Here is a 21,621-nt window from a genome sequence, read left to right on the forward strand (position 1 = left end):
TTGGGTGAAATTTCACAACAAGCCTAAAATGCATTCAAACCTGTACAGGTGAACTTAATGTGATCTTCTCTAAGCTTTTAAATGCACATGTCCAACTGTTAAATGTTTCAATAAATTTTGCACAAGTTGCTGTTCTCTAACAAGGAGCTTAACGGCAAAAATCACGGCAGGTGTGTGATCCTTGAATTGACCAATAAATGTCCTGGTTCAATTAGAGCTGGTGTTTAAACAGTTGTCCTCATCATGCTGTTCACATTTTGACATCATGAGACCAAGACGACACCTAACAATGGAACAACAGTCCCTTGCCATTGCGATGCTTCAAACAGGACGTTCTCAGACAGAAGTGGCCACTGAGCTTGGAGTGTCACAGAGTGTCATCAGCAGGTTGCAACAGAGATATGGAGAGACTGGAAGAGTCACAGAAAGGCCTAGAAGTGGACGTCCTTTGGCCACATCCCGTGCTGATGACCGCTACATTGTGAACACTGCTCTGAGAAACCGGATGATGAATGCCACTCAACTCCAGGCACGTTTAAGAGAGGTGAGAGGCACCCAAGTGTCACGTCAGACCATTCCAAACCGTTTCCATCAGCGTGGTCTGCGTGCTAGACGACCTGCACGGGTACCTGACCACACCACCAGGCACAGGCATCATCGTCTTGCATGGGCCAGGGAGCATTTACGCTGGACGAGGAACCAGTGGGCCTCAGTGCTGTTCTCTGATGAAAGTCGATTCACGCTGAGCAGAAATGATGGCCGGCAACGATGTTGGAGACGTCAGGGAGAGCGCTATGCATCAGCCACTGTTGTCACCAGGCCAGCTTTTGGTGGTGGCGGTGTTACAGTGTGGGCAGGGGTGTCCACTTGGTACAGAACTGCCCTACACTTTGTGAATGGTACAGTGACAAGCCCATACTACCTGAATAACATCATTAATCCAGTGATTGTGCCCCTACATGAACAGCACAGGCCTAATTTCATCTTCATGGACGACAATGCTCCTGCTCATCGAGGCCGCATCATCAGGGAACAGCTGTTGGAGACTGGTGTACCTCAAATGGAATGGCCTGCACTCTCTCCAGACCTGAATCCCATTGAAAACCTGTGGGATCAGCTGAGCCGTCGTGTAGAGGCTCGAGACCCTGCACCCCAGAACCTCAATGACCTGAGGACTGCCCTTCAAGAAGAGTGGGATGCCATGCCTCAGCAGGCAATAAGTTGCCTTGTGAACAGCATGAGACGTCGTTGTCAAGCTGTAATTGATGCTCAAGGGCACATGACGAGATATTGAGACGTTCACATTTTTTGTTGTGGTGTAACTACCATTGTTGTTGCCTTTTGTGTTGAATGGATTTTTTGAGATGAGGAAATCAGTAGTGCATCCTTCTACTTAAATGTCTTACTTTTATGATATTATATCACTGTAGCATGAACATATTGCATTTTCCATAAATTTCACCTGAAAGCCAAATATCCCTAACTTTTTGTGAGTAGTGTATATATTCCACCTCCAAGAACCAACAAAGAGTGAAGGGATGCATGGTAATGCATGCTCAGTACACAATACGATTTATGTATTGCACCAGTACCAGTATATGGTACTTTTTCCTTCAATCCTGTTATCGATACATCGTGCCCATTGAAGGAAAATCTCAACTACACAGAATATGGAAAATAATGAAAGTAAAGAACAGCAATAACTGAAGGAAATGTTTTTAAATGAAGAACAAATTAAACAAATAAAAAAGAAAGATTCATTTTTTTAAATGATGAAATAATTAAACCACAGATTATTCACATGTAATACGTTGAACAAATCTAAAGGTATCAGAACCAACTTTTGGACAGGCAGATATCCCAGTATCAATACACCCAATCTGAGCAGGGTGGAAGAATGAAAACTGCACGAGCTCTAGTCTAAATGTTTGTTTTTTTTTTAAATTTATAATATATAATGTGTGTTAGTTAATAGTTTTAGTGTTTCCTGCTCTAATCTACGTTCTGCGACCAAACTAGCACAAAGTTCTCGTCTTTTCATTTCACTGTTTTACTTCCTGTCTTTCACACATGCACATATGCATGCAACACACACACACACACACACACACACACCCTTCCAGAAAAGCATATCTACCCACTTCGTCTCTATGTAAAATGCTGTATTCCCAAGCATGAACCCTGTCTTAGCCTTTATCTGTGCTATTTTCAGAGACAGCAGTTAGAGAAGTATTGTGAGAAGTGATACAAAAGCTTTCTTCTCCAGGGAGGGAGAGATGCAGAGAAGCTATTCATCTCCCCTTTTTCCTTACTCCTAGAGGGGCCACTTCAGATGCTTAAACCAAAAAAAAAAAAAAAAAAAAAAAAAAAAAAAAGAAAAAATATATTTTAACTGCATTAAATAATGCAGGTAGTCCACAAAAACATCTTCTATTCTTACCTTTTCTTTCTGTTCTTTCCCAGGCCATCAGTAACACCAGATTCAGATCCAGCACAGCATTAACTGTAAGTAAAAGCCAAAGTGTGAAAGTTTAGTCCTTTCTCCTTTTCATAATGTCTGCTATTGAAACTCTGCAAAAGTGATGACAGTACAGTTATGCTTCCTGCTGTGGACGTTTGATAGCAGTTTGGAAAAGAGACTCTTGTGTCCACTGCTTCATGGTACAGTTCTGCTTTACTGGAATGAAAAATGTGCGCTGTTTTACACAAACAGCTGAATACACTGCCTGTTTGGAAAAAAGCAACAGAAGAAGTCTAATATCTGTTGGACCTCCTTTATCAGCATCATTCTTTGCTGCATTGTTTCTATGAGCTTCTGATATTTATTTTTGTATCCACTGTTGCATTAAAATTTTCCCCAAGATCCTGTATGGACGGGAGTCTGACCTCCAGCTCCTCCCAAAGACTCAACAGGGTTCAAGTCAGGAGCCTGTGGCAACAAATCTATGCTTAAACTGGTGTCTCCTGTTCCCTGAACCACTCTTTCACAATCTGACCGCATGAATTGGTCAGGTGTCGTCTTGGAATATGGCATCAGGGAAGCTGGAATAACCTGCTCATTCAGGATACTCAGCCAGTAAGCTGACATCATTCTTTCGATATATAATGTTACTGAATCTAGACTTGAACCTAAACTTCAACCTAGACCTGACCAGCTGCAGCAAGCCCAGATCATGGACTAGCCCCAGGGTCGATCTGGACCCTTGAGACTGCAGGACCTTCAGAATCCAGTCTTTATGCTGGTTTTCCGGTTGTCCTGTCTGATCGGTGGTTTTCTTATTGTAATGTTATGTTAGGTTATCGTAATGGATTTGGGGTTGAAGATGCCATCATATACCTGCTGTTGTTGGTGAAGAAATGAGAATCTGCTCTCTGCATCGGGTTGGGGGTGGGAGGTAAACAAGGTGTTGTAGCTTAAAGATTGTCATGAATGCAGGCATTAAACAAATGTTAAATTGTCTTAGTTAAATCCAGATGATGACAGTGTCTTTGCCTGTTATACAGATATATTTTGGGGGGTGGGGGGGTTGCTAGGTGGGATACTTCTTTGGGCTGGAGGGCACACTTGATGGCAGCTTCTATGTTGGCCTTGGACTTGGCTTGCTCTGGTGTTTTACATGCTGCATTGGGTTTTGGGCTTCTACCCAGTGTTAGTTATGGGTGATTGCTTTGACTGCTCTTGTTTCCACTGTTGCTCTGAGTTGTGCTCAACTGGTAAATCATGAGCCCATGCAATATAGCAGCTATGTGTGAGATGGGATGCATGATGTGGAGAGGTAGGTCATTGTACTGACGTACTGAGCAGATGTTTCATGATCAGGCGTTCCCTCCTCGTCTGCATTCATGCTGTGGTTCGTCGCATTGTTGGGTCCGTAACTGTAAACATTTCCAGTCTGTGTGGAAGTGACCTCAGTTTGAATGTTGATGCCACATTTCCTCTGACTTTGACATCACAAATGTGAGACAAATCACAGTATTCTGATAATTCATATTGTTTCAAAGTCAATATCCGATAAATCATCTAAAACTGCAGAAGTGTTTTTTTTTTTCTGTTTTATTTTTTTACTCAAATGGAAGGTTTGTTCAGTATTATAGATCTTTTCCAGAAAAATCCATAGATGAGGCTTAAGCTGGAGCACCGGAAAGAGACAATACTTCCATTATAGCATGTAAACAGTAGAAGAAAACAGTTTTTGTTGTGCTATTTATAGCATCGAGCAGCTGGGGGTTTTCTGGTGAAGGTTGCATCCTCATACATCATGCAGGACCATATACCAGAATGCTGATTCTGTGTATTTGTTGGGTTTCTTCTCATGGAGACTGACGAAATTCCTCGTGGAATTTGGACAATGGTTATATTGATATCTATGTCCAAAAAATTGACTATATTTTGATTTAATAAGCATGCAAACTTCTATAGCAGCTTAATAAACTAAGCTACTGTCTCTGCGGTAATGTAGATACTTCAGGTACGCAGTACCGGCACTTTTAAATTGTATCCTTTTGCATCCCGGGACTATTTATTTTACAGCGTATGGTGCATACCAAGACTTTTGCCAGCTTTCCTCAGCAATCAGTATACCCTCCTACAACTTCACCACATATTACAGCTCATTTATGTTCATTTTAATTAAAAGTCTCCTCAAAAGAAATGTATTAAGACCGGTTTAGACACACAACGCTTGCTGTAGCCTACTAAACCACACCACACGTCATGTTGTTCACTCCTTTGTGTTTACATTGAAGTGGACGTGCTTTTAATGAGAGGAAAGGTGGAGAAAAAAACTATGGCTGCTGTAATGTTAGCCTGGCTCCAAAAGGGCAAGAAGAAACAAACTGGAACTGGAGCTGAGTGATGACAGTAGTACTACTAACAGTCATTTACTACAGTAGTACTACTAACAGTCATTTACTACAGTAGTACTACTAACAGTCATTTCCTACAGTAGTACTACTAACAGTCATTTCCTACAGTAGTACTACTAATAGTCATTTACTACAGTAGTACTAACAGTCATTTCCTATAGTAGTACTACTAACAGTCATTTCCTACAGTAGTACTACTAACAGTCATTTCCTACAGTAGTACTACTAATAGTCATTTACTACAGTAGTACTAACAGTCATTTCCTATAGTAGTACTACTAACAGTCATTTACTACAGTAGTACTACTAACAGTCATTTACTACAGTAGTACTACTAACAGTCATTTACTACAGTAGTACTACTAACAGTCATTTACTACAGTAGTACTACTAACAGTCATTTACTACAGTAGTACTACTTAACAGTCATTTACTACAGTAGTACTACTAACAGTCATTTACTACAGTAGTACTACTAACAGTCATTTCCTACAGTAGTACTACTAACAGTCATTTCCTACAGTAGTACTACTAACAGTCATTTCCTACAGTAGTACTACTAACAGTCATTTACTACAGTAGTACTACTAACAGTCATTTACTACTGTAGTACTACTAACAGTCATTTCCTACAGTAGTACTACTTAACAGTCATTTACTACAGTAGTACTACTAACAGTCATTTACTACAGTAGTACTACTAACAGTCATTTCCTACAGTAGTACTACTAACAGTCATTTCCTACAGTAGTACTACTAACAGTCATTTCCTACAGTAGTACTACTAACAGTCATTTACTACAGTAGTACTACTAACAGTCATTTACTACTGTAGTACTACTAACAGTCATTTCCTACAGTAGTACTACTAACAGTCATTTCCTACAGTAGTACTACTAACAGTCATTTCCTACAGTAGTACTACTAACAGTCATTTCCTACAGTAGTACTACTAACAGTCATTTCCTACAGTAGTACTACTAACAGTCATTTCCTACAGTAGTACTACTAACAGTCATTTACTACAGTAGTACTACTAACAGTCATTTCCTACAGTAGTACTACTAACAGTCATTTACTACAGTAGTACTACTAACAGTCATTTCCTACAGTAGTACTAACAGTCATTTCCTATAGTAGTACTACTAACAGTCATTTCCTACAGTAGTACTAACAGTCATTTACTACAGTAGTACTACTAACAGTCATTTCCTACAGTAGTACGACTAACAGTCATTTACTGCAGTAGTACTACTAACAGTCATTTACTACAGTAGTACTACTTAACAGTCATTTACTACAGTAGTACTACTAACAGTCATTTACTACAGTAGTACTACTAACAGTCATTTACTACAGTAGAACTACTAACAGTCATTTACTACAGTAGTACTACTAACAGTCATTTACTACAGTAGTACTACTTAACAGTCATTTACTACAGTAGTACTACTAACAGTCATTTCCTACAGTAGTACTACTAACAGTCATTTCCTACAGTAGTACTACTAACAGTCATTTACTACAGTAGTACTACTAACAGTCATTTACTATAGTAGTACTACTAACAGTCATTTACTACAGTAGTACTACTAACAGTCATTTACTACAGTAGTACTACTAACAGTCATTTACTACAGTAGTACGACTAACAGTTATTTACTATAGTAGTACTACTAACAGTCATTTCCTACAGTAGTACTACTAACAGTCATTTACTGCAGTAGTACTACTAACAGTCATTTACTACAGTAGTACTACTAACAGTCATTTACTACAGTAGTACTACTAACAGTCATTTCCTACAGTAGTACTACTAACAGTCATTTACTACAGTAGTACTACTAACAGTCATTTACTACAGTAGTACGACTAACAGTTATTTACTATAGTAGTACTACTAACAGTCATTTCCTACAGTAGTACTACTAACAGTCATTTACTGCAGTAGTACTACTAACAGTCATTTACTGCAGTAGTACTACTAACAGTCATTTACTACAGTAGTACTACTTAACAGTCATTTACTACAGTAGTACTACTAACAGTCATTTACTGCAGTAGTACTACTAACAGTCATTTACTACAGTAGTACTACTAACAGTCATTTACTACAGTAGTACTACTAACAGTCATTTCCTACAGTAGTACTACTAACAGTCATTTACTACAGTAGTACGACTAACAGTTATTTACTATAGTAGTACTACTAACAGTCATTTCCTACAGTAGTACTACTAACAGTCATTTACTGCAGTAGTACTACTAACAGTCATTTACTGCAGTAGTACTACTAACAGTCATTTACTACAGTAGTACTACTTAACAGTCATTTACTACAGTAGTACTACTAACAGTCATTTACTGCAGTAGTACTACTAACAGTCATTTACTACAGTAGTACTACTTAACAGTCATTTACTACAGTAGTACTACTAACAGTCATTTACTACAGTAGTACTACTAACAGTCATTTCCTACAGTAGTACGACTAACAGTTATTTACTATAGTAGTACTACTAACAGTCATTTCCTACAGTAGTACTACTAACAGTCATTTACTGCAGTAGTACTACTAACAGTCATTTACTGCAGTAGTACTACTAACAGTCATTTACTACAGTAGTACTACTTAACAGTCATTTACTACAGTAGTACTACTAACAGTCATTTACTGCAGTAGTACTACTAACAGTCATTTACTACAGTAGTACTACTTAACAGTCATTTACTACAGTAGTACTACTAACAGTCATTTCCTACAGTAGTACTACTAACAGTCATTTACTACAGTAGTACTACTAATAGTCATTTCCTACAGTAGTACTACTAACAGTCATTTACTACAGTAGTACTACTAACAGTCATTTACTACAGTAGTACTACTAACAGTAATTTACTACAGTAGTACTACTTAACAGTCATTTACTACTGTAGTACTACTAACAGTCATTTACTACAGTAGTACTACTAACAGTCATTTACTACAGTAGTACTACTAACAGTCATTTACTACAGTAGTACTACTTAACAGTCATTTACTACTGTAGTACTACTAACAGTCATTTACTACTGTAGTACTACTAACAGTCATTTACTACAGTAGTACTACTAACAGTCATTTACTACAGTAGTACTACTAACAGTCATTTACTACAGTAGTACTACTTAACAGTCATTTACTACAGTAGTACTACTAATAGTCATTTCCTACAGTAGTACTACTAACAGTCATTTACTACAGTAGTACTACTAACAGTCATTTACTACAGTAGTACTACTTAACAGTCATTTACTACAGTAGTACTACTAATAGTCATTTCCTACAGTAGTACTACTAACAGTCATTTACTACAGTAGTACTACTAACAGTCATTTACTGCAGTAGTACTACTAACAGTCATTTACTACAGTAGTACTACTTAACAGTCATTTACTACAGTAGTACTACTAACAGTCATTTCCTACAGTAGTACTACTTAACAGTCATTTCCTACAGTAGTACTACTAACAGTCATTTACTACAGTAGTACTACTAACAGTCATTTACTACAGTAGTACTACTAACAGTCATTTACTACAGTAGTACTACTAACAGTCATTTACTGCAGTAGTACTACTAACAGTCATTTACTACAGTAGTACTACTTAACAGTCATTTACTACAGTAGTACTACTAACAGTCATTTACTACAGTAGTACTACTAACAGTCATTTACTACAGTAGTACTACTAACAGTCATTTCCTACAGTAGTACGACTAACAGTTATTTACTATAGTAGTACTACTAACAGTCATTTCCTACAGTAGTACTACTAACAGTCATTTACTGCAGTAGTACTACTAACAGTCATTTACTGCAGTAGTACTACTAACAGTCATTTACTACAGTAGTACTACTTAACAGTCATTTACTACAGTAGTACTACTAACAGTCATTTACTGCAGTAGTACTACTAACAGTCATTTACTACAGTAGTACTACTTAACAGTCATTTACTACAGTAGTACTACTAACAGTCATTTCCTACAGTAGTACTACTAACAGTCATTTACTACAGTAGTACTACTAATAGTCATTTCCTACAGTAGTACTACTAACAGTCATTTACTACAGTAGTACTACTAACAGTCATTTACTACAGTAGTACTACTAACAGTAATTTACTACAGTAGTACTACTTAACAGTCATTTACTACTGTAGTACTACTAACAGTCATTTACTACAGTAGTACTACTAACAGTCATTTACTACAGTAGTACTACTAACAGTCATTTACTACAGTAGTACTACTTAACAGTCATTTACTACTGTAGTACTACTAACAGTCATTTACTACTGTAGTACTACTAACAGTCATTTACTACAGTAGTACTACTAACAGTCATTTACTACAGTAGTACTACTAACAGTCATTTACTACAGTAGTACTACTTAACAGTCATTTACTACAGTAGTACTACTAATAGTCATTTCCTACAGTAGTACTACTAACAGTCATTTACTACAGTAGTACTACTAACAGTCATTTACTACAGTAGTACTACTTAACAGTCATTTACTACAGTAGTACTACTAATAGTCATTTCCTACAGTAGTACTACTAACAGTCATTTACTACAGTAGTACTACTAACAGTCATTTACTGCAGTAGTACTACTAACAGTCATTTACTACAGTAGTACTACTTAACAGTCATTTACTACAGTAGTACTACTAACAGTCATTTCCTACAGTAGTACTACTTAACAGTCATTTCCTACAGTAGTACTACTAACAGTCATTTACTACAGTAGTACTACTAACAGTCATTTACTACAGTAGTACTACTAACAGTCATTTACTACAGTAGTACTACTAACAGTCATTTACTGCAGTAGTACTACTAACAGTCATTTACTACAGTAGTACTACTTAACAGTCATTTACTACAGTAGTACTACTAACAGTCATTTACTACAGTAGTACTACTAACAGTCATTTACTGCAGTAGTACTACTAACAGTCATTTACTGCAGTAGTACTACTAACAGTCATTTACTACAGTAGTACTACTTAACAGTCATTTACTACAGTAGTACTACTAACAGTCATTTACTGCAGTAGTACTACTAACAGTCATTTACTACAGTAGTACTACTTAACAGTCATTTACTATAGTAGTACTACTAACAGTCATTTACTACAGTAGTACTACTAACAGTCATTTACTACAGTAGAACTACTAACAGTCATTTACTACAGTAGTACTACTTAAAAGGTCAATGAAGGTCAGATACAGCAGTACTACTTCTGTAGTACTACTAACAGTACTATGGCAGACTAAGTGTACGGCCGGTCAGTATTTATGCAGATAATTTCTAGATTAAGGATAATATTACTAAGTGTTATGGACCAGGCCTGATGCTGGGAAAATATATTTTACAGAGGAATAGTGTAATTGTATTACATGTTAAATTAGTCTGGTAAGAAGCTAAATAAGTCTAAATGTAGAACTTTTCATGTTTTTAACCCTTTCATGCATAGTGGCTCTGTAGGGGGTACATATTTACAAGCCCTTTTCTTGCATATTCCTGAATGAGGAGGATATTTCTGTAAATAAACCACTTCACTCGGTGTTAGAATAAAAAAATGATGATACAATTGAACAGAATGTAATTACACAACATTGCCTTTGCAATAAATAGGAAAAGAAAAGGCTACAGCTATATTTTATTTGAGATTTACATTATATTATGATTATATATTATTTTATAACTATTTTGTAGAGTACATGAAAATCAATCATAAAACATTCTCAATATCACTAATTAACAAAAAAAAAAAAGTATCATTGCATATTTTTAGAGGTTAAATACTGTATTTAAAAAAAGTTGCATTGTTCTTTATTAATTCATGCATGAAAGGGTTAATAAACTTTAAGTTTCTGTATTTACTTTTCAGTGTTATTTTTAATGTCCAGCAATGAGGCTTGAAGTTTATAAAAGTGTCTCCATGGTACTTTGAATTTGGCAAATGTGGCTTTGATTTAGAACTTGTGTTTGTTTGTTTGTTTTTTTTGTCATTTCTGTGCAATAAAACTATGAATGTATAGATAAATTTATAGATCTACATATAAGTATGTTTTGGTCCCATATTTGCAGGACAAACTGACAGCAAGTCATTAAGGGAGTTCCACCACTTATTTTGTTCCATTTAAAGCACTGATGTACCTGGTGGCTTTCCTTGTTTTGCCTCTGAAGTTGTCATTATTTTGATCAGTATGCGGGCAGATTAGCGTCATGTTAGCTGCAGCTTTTGGGCCTTTGACAGTGACATATTTCTAACTGAATACTAGCAGCTAATCACAGCTTGTTTTCAGACCTTTCTGCAGCAGCTTCAACAAACTGGGGACCCATAATGTCCACACTTTCCTGTTTGTCCCTGGTGTTGTCCTGGACTGAGCTTCTGGAACAGGATGGCTGCCTGCTCTGCATCTGCTGGACTGCTTCATCTGATTGGTCGGATTGGGTCGCACCGTTAAGGGAGGGAAGTTAAAGTCAGTCCACCAGCATCTGCACTGGACCCCCGTCACCCTGGAGAAAAGAATGATGTAGAAGGTTGAGAAAAGATACAAAGTTGGGTTAAAGAGTCAAAAATAACATGAAGAGTAATGTCCAGTGTGGAGTTGGATAAGTCCTCACGCTCTTGTGCGTATGTGTGTGTGTGTGTGTGTGCGCGCTCACAAGCTTTGTGTACTTGTGACTGAAGTGTTCGCTGGGGTGTAAAACATTTACATTACTGTGGGAAGAAGGTGTGAAGCAGCAAGACAGTCAGCTACATCTTGTCCCCTGGCCTGTTGACTACATGGGCTACTGGTGTACTGTCACAGCTTTCACACACACACACACACACACACACACACACACACACACTGCTCGCTGTGTTGCCTCTCTGACCTGAGATTGCTGTGTGCTGCTACTTATACCTAAAGAAGCACTGAGCCATACTCTAACACACACACACACACACACACACACACACACAGTACGATACACAATGATTTATGGCCTCCGATACAGTCAATAAGAGCCAGGGCCAAGATGAAGGACTTGGGCAGCAGCAAGCAGGACACACACATGAGAAGAAACACACAAGCACACACTCTGATGTCAATTAGCTAAATGTAAAGGAGTGAGCCGTTTTCCAGCACGACTCTCTTCATTACGTCCCTGTTTAATGCAGCTGTTGTCTCTGCTGCTCCCAGTTAAATGTCTCTGCAAGCAAACATCTGATTCACTTCACAATAAATTCCTAAATATTACAGTCAATGTCCGACTCAGACAGCAGTAGTTTCTATCCCAGTTGCTCCGTCTTCATGCAACCAGTAAACTCCACATACACAAGTAAGAAAAAAAAAAAAAACAAATTCATTTGACGAACTACATCAGCAGTCTCCAAGTTTAAGTATAATTTCATTCCTGCTCCTTTATCTTCACAAGCTGTGGCACAGAATCTAATTAATAGCATTCAGATTATCCAGAAAGCAAGAATCTACTTGTGTCTAATGATTAAATAAATACGCGCACATACCTCTGTATACTCTCAGCAGATGCAGATATCAGGGCTGTGATGTTTCCGTCCCAGTTCGATTCTATTCGATTTTTTTGGTGCCAATTCGATTTAAATTGTGATTCTCATGATTCCCAGATTTTACTCGTCATTTTTCTTGATTTAAATGAGGAAAAAACAACCCAGTAGCCAGACCATCATTCTACTGTTATAATGCACAAGAAGACAAGTAAAAAAATCAACAATAAAAATGACAAACATTTTATCGGGGATGATTTTTATTTATTGAAAAAAAAAAAAAATCATTTTAAAATTGGGAAGCAAAAAATCCCAATATTTGATTTCTCCATTTCATTTTCCCACCTTAACAGATATATTGTATCCTGACTATCTACATTTCCATGTATACTTACATCTGTACATACATTTATACAGGTGTAAACATTTACATCATCATACATACACACACACACACACACACACACACACACACCTATTTGTGTGTGTGAGTATATTTTGTGCTTTCAGAAAACCTTTTAACAGACCACACCCGTGTGCATTGCTGTTTTCTGAAAACCAGTTTTTCCCTCAACCTGATGCTGGGTGGACAATGTTTGACTTCTGCTTCAACTTTATTCCATCATTTTAGAATCTGAACTGTGGGCACATCTGTGTTGTAGTTGAGCAGGAAGTGGGAGGAGAGTGGGATGATGACATGCAACACGGGGCTGCAGACCAGGATTCAAACCTGAGGGGTCAATGGGTCAAACCGTCGGTGACTGAACATCGCGGTTTAGCAGAAAAAGCTTGTTTGCAGGAGTTAGAACGATGTCCAGCAGTCTGTAACTTCACCATGAGAAATGTTGGCATGTTTTTCATGTTAGATGCTTTTAGTTTTTCTTTCTCACCCTTTTGTACCGTCTACAACACAGGTGTCAAGCTCCAGTCCTGGAGGGCCGCTATCCTGCAGGTTTTAGTTGTCTCCATGCTCCAACCCACCTGACCGAAATTCCAAAATTGGCTGACAAGAAGCTGCTTGATCCATTTGATTTGAATCAGCTGTGTTGGTGGAGGGAAACAACAAAAACCGGATACCAGCCCTCGAAGACTGGAGTTTGACAGCCAGGCCTAAAACATAGGATTCATTTGGGTTATTTCATAACTTTTCATTAAAGTGGTCCACGGTAGACTTGCGTGAGTCTTTCTAGCTGTCACCCTGCCTGAAGGCAAGCCATCTACCTGAGGCAGTGGCTTCAAACAGACAGTTTTATCTGCTAATTCAGAGAATACCTTCATGTACAGATATTGTTTCAAAGAGAATCACTTCTTTTCATGTCAAGAATTCCCGTGTGTGTGTGTGTGTGTGTGACGTGCTGGTATAGCACCAGTCTACATACTTCAGCATTTAGCTTCCAACAAACAAATCTGAGTGGTGTAAGAGACACATTCACGACTCCAGCCTGCATGTTTTGCAGTTGCTGGTGTTTCCAGAATATTTGCCTATTTTCATGAGCGAATGTGATTTCCTGAAGTCTCAGGGAACCGTGTGTCATGACACGACAAGCAGCTCTGTCTTAGCCGTGAGTTTGCAACTCGTTTCATGGCAGCTTGTGTTGAGTTGAAGTGCAGAAGGGTTCTGCTGTCATGGAGCTGCATCGTTCTAACTCAATTCAAGATAAAAAGCTCCAATTATTCCAAAGCACTGGTCCATAGAGTGAAGACAGTTGTTTGTTTATGTATTTAAAAGCATCAAATGCAACATTTTGTCATGTTTTCTGCCATCCAGAGCAGTTTTTATCCCCAAAACTTACAATGATATGGAATAAAAACATGTAATGCAGGAGGTGTGAAAGTGCAGGTCCAGAACAGAACATAGAACCTGCAGTGGGAACACAGCTTCTGTCTCCATGACCACCTCATTTATCTAAAAACTTTGGTGTTTAGCAGATCTTTCCTGAGCCTGTAAGTGGTCCTAATGTCCAGGCTGAGGAGACATGCAAAGGGCTGGGAATCGAACTGCTGACCTTCTAGTTAGTCTGACTTTCCCACCGCATGCTACTCTGATGAAAGTTGCTTCTCTTCTTTTCCTCTAGTCTTTTATAAATCCCTCCCCTCCTTTCTCTCTTCAGACTTTTGTTTGCCTAATAAACACCAGAGTATCTCTTAGCAAAGAAATAAAGAGCACTCTTTTTTACAGAGACACAAGCTGCACTTCCACATAAAACAACAGCCAATTACATTTAGGATGCCGCTCCCCTTCCTGCGCCATAAAACAAGGATAACAACGTGAAATCTGGAAACAAAAGGCAAGCACTTTCTCTACTCATCTGTGGTCTCTGGAGCAGTTTCAGGGGCTCAGTGACAACTTTTTTATGTTATTCTTTTTCATTACAGTTTGCTTTTTCAGATTACATCTGTATTCAGCTGTTCAGCCCATATCACGCCAGACGCATCACATGTAGCTCGTTTTATCAGGACCCCTACCAAACGGAACACCAGCATGTGGAGAAAATAATGATTGAAAGCTCTCTGAGGAAGGGACTTTTAAGTAAAATCCACCGACACTGCAGTGAAATCCTGTTTTCCTACAGAGACGTCAAAATGTTGCAAAAAGCAGAAGGAACAAACTGTGTATTACCTCACAGAAAAGCCAGCATAGCTGTGAAGTTGTGTTTTTGTTTTCTGGATTAGATCTCACTGTTTCTTCTGCAGAAAACAAGAAGCATTGTATAAAATGGTCTAAAATCCTAGTTTCACACCTGTTGCTCTCGAGAGGAACGCTACACGAGTTTCCGAGATCAACGGATTGTGCGGCGTCACCTGTAAAGTAAGGTTAGATAAGTTTTACCAAAAAAAAGCTGCTTTTGGCACTTTTTGGTGTCATAATGTAAATGAGGTCACCTAGAAGTTGGTCTTCCAAACACACATCATGTTGTGCACGAGCTCCAGGTGCACCTCGAAGACGCCGTGATGCACACCTCTGGCCAAGTTAGCCAGTAGCCTCTGTATCTGTAGTCCCAGATATTCTGCTCGTCCTGAATGATGAGCCAACATGCTGCAAAACGCTGGCAGGACCAGGCTCTCCGCCATATCGATGGCTGGCAGCCAATGAGAAAACAACAGGGTTCAATCTGATAAATGTTTATCTGGGCATCAAGCTAGGATGGAAAGTTTTATTCTGCTCATCATTTTTATCATTTTACTGAATGAAAAATAGAAAAAAAGCTGTTGGTGGGCTTTTATAAGAGTCAAATAAAATAAAAATCTATTTCATATTTGAAGTTTTTGTGTATCTCAGGTCCAATGCGTTAGTAGACAAGGTTTAGTTGGAAAGATTTTCACATCATGGTGTGGTTCCTGTTTTTTTCCTGTGTTCTGCAGTACCAGTCCGATGCTTCACGACCACGTCTTTATTAAAAAAGTGTCCAATCTTCTGACTGGTGTGAAATAAATCCAGTGAAAAGCATGCAGGACTCTCAGGATGTTGCTGAAGGGTAACCATTGAGCTCTGAGATGCCAGAGAGACAAACTTCCTTTATGATGACAGCTGCCGCGACTGCAGAGAATGATGCTGGAACTGTCTGAGTCTGACAGGAACGTGTAGGTCGACTGGATTCCAGTTACAGAGGAGCTGTTGGAGATGGTGTGTCACATAAATCAATCAAACATCTTCAACTTCTTGCAGTTCTTCGTAGTAAAATAAACGTAAAAATCCCAATTTATTTCTGTTTCTTGTAACTTGCTGTCATATCACTGCTTTTCTGCCCCACATGAGGTCATATCACAGCGTATGCACCCCCCTGGACTAAACAGACTGTCACTAAACCCCTTTCATGAAGCTACCATGAAGCCTTCCAGAGGATTTTTGTTGCTTTTCTGCTCCAACGCACCTGACTGAAAGTAACGAGTCGTTATGCAGAATTTCATCGGCTGTTGGATCCTCTTAATTTGTGTTGGAGCAGGAACACACTGACGACCAAACTGAGTAGTCCTGCCTTGACGGTTGCGATTAAATCGGAAGAGGATTGCATCATGGTGAACCCCAGACTGGATGAGATTTCCTTTCTTGTCCTGAGCAGCCTGCAGCTTATCCCTCATCAAACTGGCTTTACTGGACACACTCACTGGAGGAGAATGCTGGGAGGGTGACACCTGCCTGCTGGCGGGTAGTCTACTTCTCCAGACTTAGAGATGAGCATGTTGTAAATCTTCAGCGTTTCATTCTAAAGGTCACTTCTGCCTGCGGCTGTCATTTAATGCATGTTCACTCAGATCTATGGATGCTGCGCAGGAGGAAACCAGTGTGAGAGGAAAAATGACTTAACAAATTGATTACGCTCGCTGTAATGACAAAATCAAATTAAAACAAGTGGAAGGATTTGATTTAGCACGTGCGGTTCTTCAAACACAAACACATTTCGAGTTCCAGTCCACAGTTTAGAAATCGACTCAGAATCAGGAGCATAAATCTTGATGTTCTTCATCCAACACGGAGTCAAACTTACTATGATTCATGTTAATTCATCATGAAAAACCAAAAACTTAGAGATTTATGGTCAACCTTTAGTTGCAACAGCCCCCACCCCCAATCCAAACAAAGCCAGTATGGTCTAACTGTACAATGTTTCTGCATCAATTGGAAAAGGTGCCGTAACCTGACAAAGCGATGGTTAACACATGGGAAGCATTAAAAGCTGTGTTTTCTGCACTGCTGCTTGAAGAAGCAGAGTGTTAAAAGCTTGGATAAGTGCTTTGTTTGTGTCACAGCTTTGATTTCAGCAAACCTGTGAATGTTGATCCAGTATAAAAACTCCAGCTGGCTTCTAGCCACCGTTGTGCTTTCAGAAGCCGTCCCTGTTTCAAAACGTCGTGAGATCGGTACATTAGCCACCAGTGCAAAACATGTTCCCGTTATTTTCTTCTGACCTGGATCTGGGTCATGTGTTTGCCACTTTCCTTTCTGTAATCACTCTCCTACTGGTGTACAGCCTCAGACAACTGGGCTTTCTACTGAAATTAAACGAAACATTAAACTCTGAAACTGCAAAACAATTTTATCTACAATTTGGGTGAAAAGTGTGAGACTTTTACGACAGGTTCAGCATCAAAATGAGCTGCTGCACAACAACAGATAAAGCTAATTACTAGCGATGACCTTAGCAGAAGGAGCAGACAGCAGGTCAGTCCAACACCGACAGGCAGGTTTATTTGTTTCTTGTGTTTACCAGTACACCTCAACCTCCGTCACACAAAACATACCAGTACACCTCAACCTTCCTTCACACAAAACATACCAGTACACCTCAACCTCCGTCACACAAAACATACCAGTACACCTCAACCTCCTTCACACAAAACATACCAGTACACCTCAACCTCCTTCACACAAAACATACCAGTACACCTCAACCTCTGTCACACAAAACATACCAGTACACCTCAACCTTCCTTCACACAAAACATACCAGTACACCTCAACCTCCTTCACACAAAACATACCAGTACACCTCAACCTCCGTCACACAAAACATACCAGTACACCTCAACCTCCTTCACACAAAACATACCAGTACACCTCAACCTCCGTCACACAAAACATACCAGTACACCTCAACCTCCGTCACACAAAACATACCAGTACACCTCAACCTCCGTCACACAAAACATACCAGTACACCTCAACCTCCGTCACACAAAACATACCAGTACACCTCAACCTCCGTCACACAAAACATACCAGTACACCTCAACCTTCCTTCACACAAAACATACCAGTACACCTCAACCTTCCTTCACACAAAACATACCAGTACACCTCAACCTCCGTCACACAAAACATACCAGTACACCTCAACCTCCGTCACACAAAACATACCAGTACACCTCAACCTCCGTCACACAAAACATACCAGTACACCTCAACCTCCGTCACACAAAACATACCAGTACACCTCAACCTCCGTCACACAAAACATACCAGTACACCTCAACCTCCGTCACACAAAACATACCAGTACACCTCAACCTCCGTCACACAAAACATACCAGTACACCTCAACCTCCGTCACACAAAACATACCAGTACACCTCAACCTCCGTCACACAAAACATACCAGTACACCTCAACCTCCTTCACACAAAACATACCAGTACACCTCAACCTCCTTCACACAAAACATACCAGTACACCTCAACCTCCTTCACACAAAACATACCAGTACACCTCAACCTCCTTCACACAAAACATACCAGTACACCTCAACCTCCGTCACACAAAACATACCAGTACACCTCAACCTTCCTTCACACAAAACATACCAGTACACCTCAACCTCCTTCACACAAAACATACCAGTACACCTCAACCTCCGTCACACAAAACATACCAGTACACCTCAACCTCCTTCACACAAAACATACCAGTACACCTCAACCTCCGTCACACAAAACATACCAGTACACCTCAACCTCCGTCACACAAAACATACCAGTACACCTCAACCTCCGTCACACAAAACATACCAGTACACCTCAACCTCCGTCACACAAAACATACCAGTACACCTCAACCTCCGTCACACAAAACATACCAGTACACCTCAACCTCCGTCACACAAAACATACCAGTACACCTCAACCTCCTTCACACAAAACATACCAGTACACCTCAACCTCCGTCACACAAAACATACCAGTACACCTCAACCTCCGTCACACAAAACATACCAGTACACCTCAACCTCCGTCACACAAAACATACCAGTACACCTCAACCTCCGTCACACAAAACATACCAGTACACCTCAACCTCCGTCACACAAAACATACCAGTACACCTCAACCTCCGTCACACAAAACATACCAGTACACCTCAACCTCCGTCACACAAAACATACCAGTACACCTCAACCTCCGTCACACAAAACATACCAGTACACCTCAACCTCCGTCACACAAAACATACCAGTACACCTCAACGTCCGTCACACAAAACATACCAGTACACCTCAACCTCCGTCACACAAAACATACCAGTACACCTCAACCTCTGTCACACAAAACATACCAGTACACCTCAACCTCCGTCACACAAAACATACCAGTACACCTCAACCTCCGTCACACAAAACATACCAGTACACCTCAACCTCCGTCACACAAAACATACCAGTACACCTCAACCTCCGTCACACAAAACATACCAGTACACCTCAACCTCCGTCACACAAAACATACCAGTACACCTCAACCTCCGTCACACAAAACATACCAGTACACCTCAACCTCCGTCACACAAAACATACCAGTACACCTCAACCTCCGTCACACAAAACATACCAGTACACCTCAACCTCCGTCACACAAAACATACCAGTACACCTCAACCTCCGTCACACAAAACATACCAGTACACCTCAACCTCCGTCACACAAAACATACCAGTACACCTCAACCTTCCTTCACACAAAACATACCAGTACACCTCAACCTCCGTCACACAAAACATACCAGTACACCTCAACCTCCGTCACACAAAACATACCAGTACATCTCAACCTCCGTCACACAAAACTTATCAGTACACCTCACCCTTCCTTCACACAAAACATACCAGTACACCTCAACCTCCGTCACACAAAACATACCAGTACACCTCAACCTCCGTCACACAAAACATACCAGTACACCTCAACCTCCTTCACACAAAACATACCAGTACACCTCAACCTCCGTCACACAAAACATACCAGTACACCTCAACCTCCGTCACACAAAACATACCAGTACACCTCAACCTCCTTCACAAAAAACATACCAGTACACCTCAACCTCCGTCACACAAAACATACCAGTACACCTCAACCTTCCTTCACACAAAACATACCAGTACACCTCAACCTCCGTCACACAAAACATACCAGTACACCTCAACCTCCGTCACACAAAACATACCAGTACACCTCAACCTCTGTCACACAAAACATACCAGTACACCTCAACCTCCTTCACACAAAACATACCAGTACACCTCAACCTTCCTTCACACAAAACATACCAGTACACCTCAACCTCCGTCACACAAAACATACCAGTACACCTCAACCTCCGTCACACAAAACATACCAGTACACCTCAACCTCCGTCACACAAAACATACCAGTACTCCTCAACCTCCGTCACACAAAACATACCAGTACACCTCAACCTCCGTCACACAAAACATACCAGTACACCTCAACCTCCGTCACACAAAACATACCAGTACACCTCAACCTCCGTCACACAAAACATACCAGTACACCTCAACCTCCGTCACACAAAACATACCAGTACACCTCAACCTCCGTCACACAAAACATACCAGTACACCTCAACCTCCTTCACACAAAACATACCAGTACACCTCAACCTCCGTCACACAAAACATACCAGTACACCTCAACCTCCGTCACACAAAACATACCAGTACACCTCAACCTCCGTCACACAAAACATACCAGTACACCTCAACCTCCGTCACACAAAACATACCAGTACACCTCAACCTCCGTCACACAAAACATACCAGTACACCTCAACCTCCGTCACACAAAACATACCAGTACACCTCAACCTTCCTTCACACAAAACATACCAGTACACCTCAACCTTCCTTCACACAAAACATACCAGTACACCTCAACCTCCGTCACACAAAACATACCAGTACACCTCAACCTCCGTCACACAAAACATACCAGTACATCTCAACCTCCGTCACACAAAACTTACCAGTACACCTCACCCTTCCTTCACACAAAACATACCAGTACACCTCAACCTCCGTCACACAAAACATACCAGTACACCTCAACCTCCGTCACACAAAACATACCAGTACACCTCAACCTCCTTCACACAAAACATACCAGTACACCTCAACCTCCGTCACACAAAACATACCAGTACACCTCAACCTCCGTCACACAAAACATACCAGTACTCCTCAACCTCCGTCACACAAAACATACCAGTACACCTCAACCTCCGTCACACAAAACATACCAGTACACCTCAACCTCCGTCACACAAAACATACCAGTACACCTCAACCTCCGTCACACAAAACATACCAGTACACCTCAACCTCCGTCACACAAAACATACCAGTACACCTCAACCTCCTTCACACAAAACATACCAGTACACCTCAACCTCCGT

The sequence above is a fragment of the Telmatherina bonti genome (assembly GCF_933228915.1).
Source record: "Telmatherina bonti genome assembly, chromosome: 8".
NCBI lineage: Eukaryota > Metazoa > Chordata > Actinopteri > Atheriniformes > Telmatherinidae > Telmatherina > Telmatherina bonti.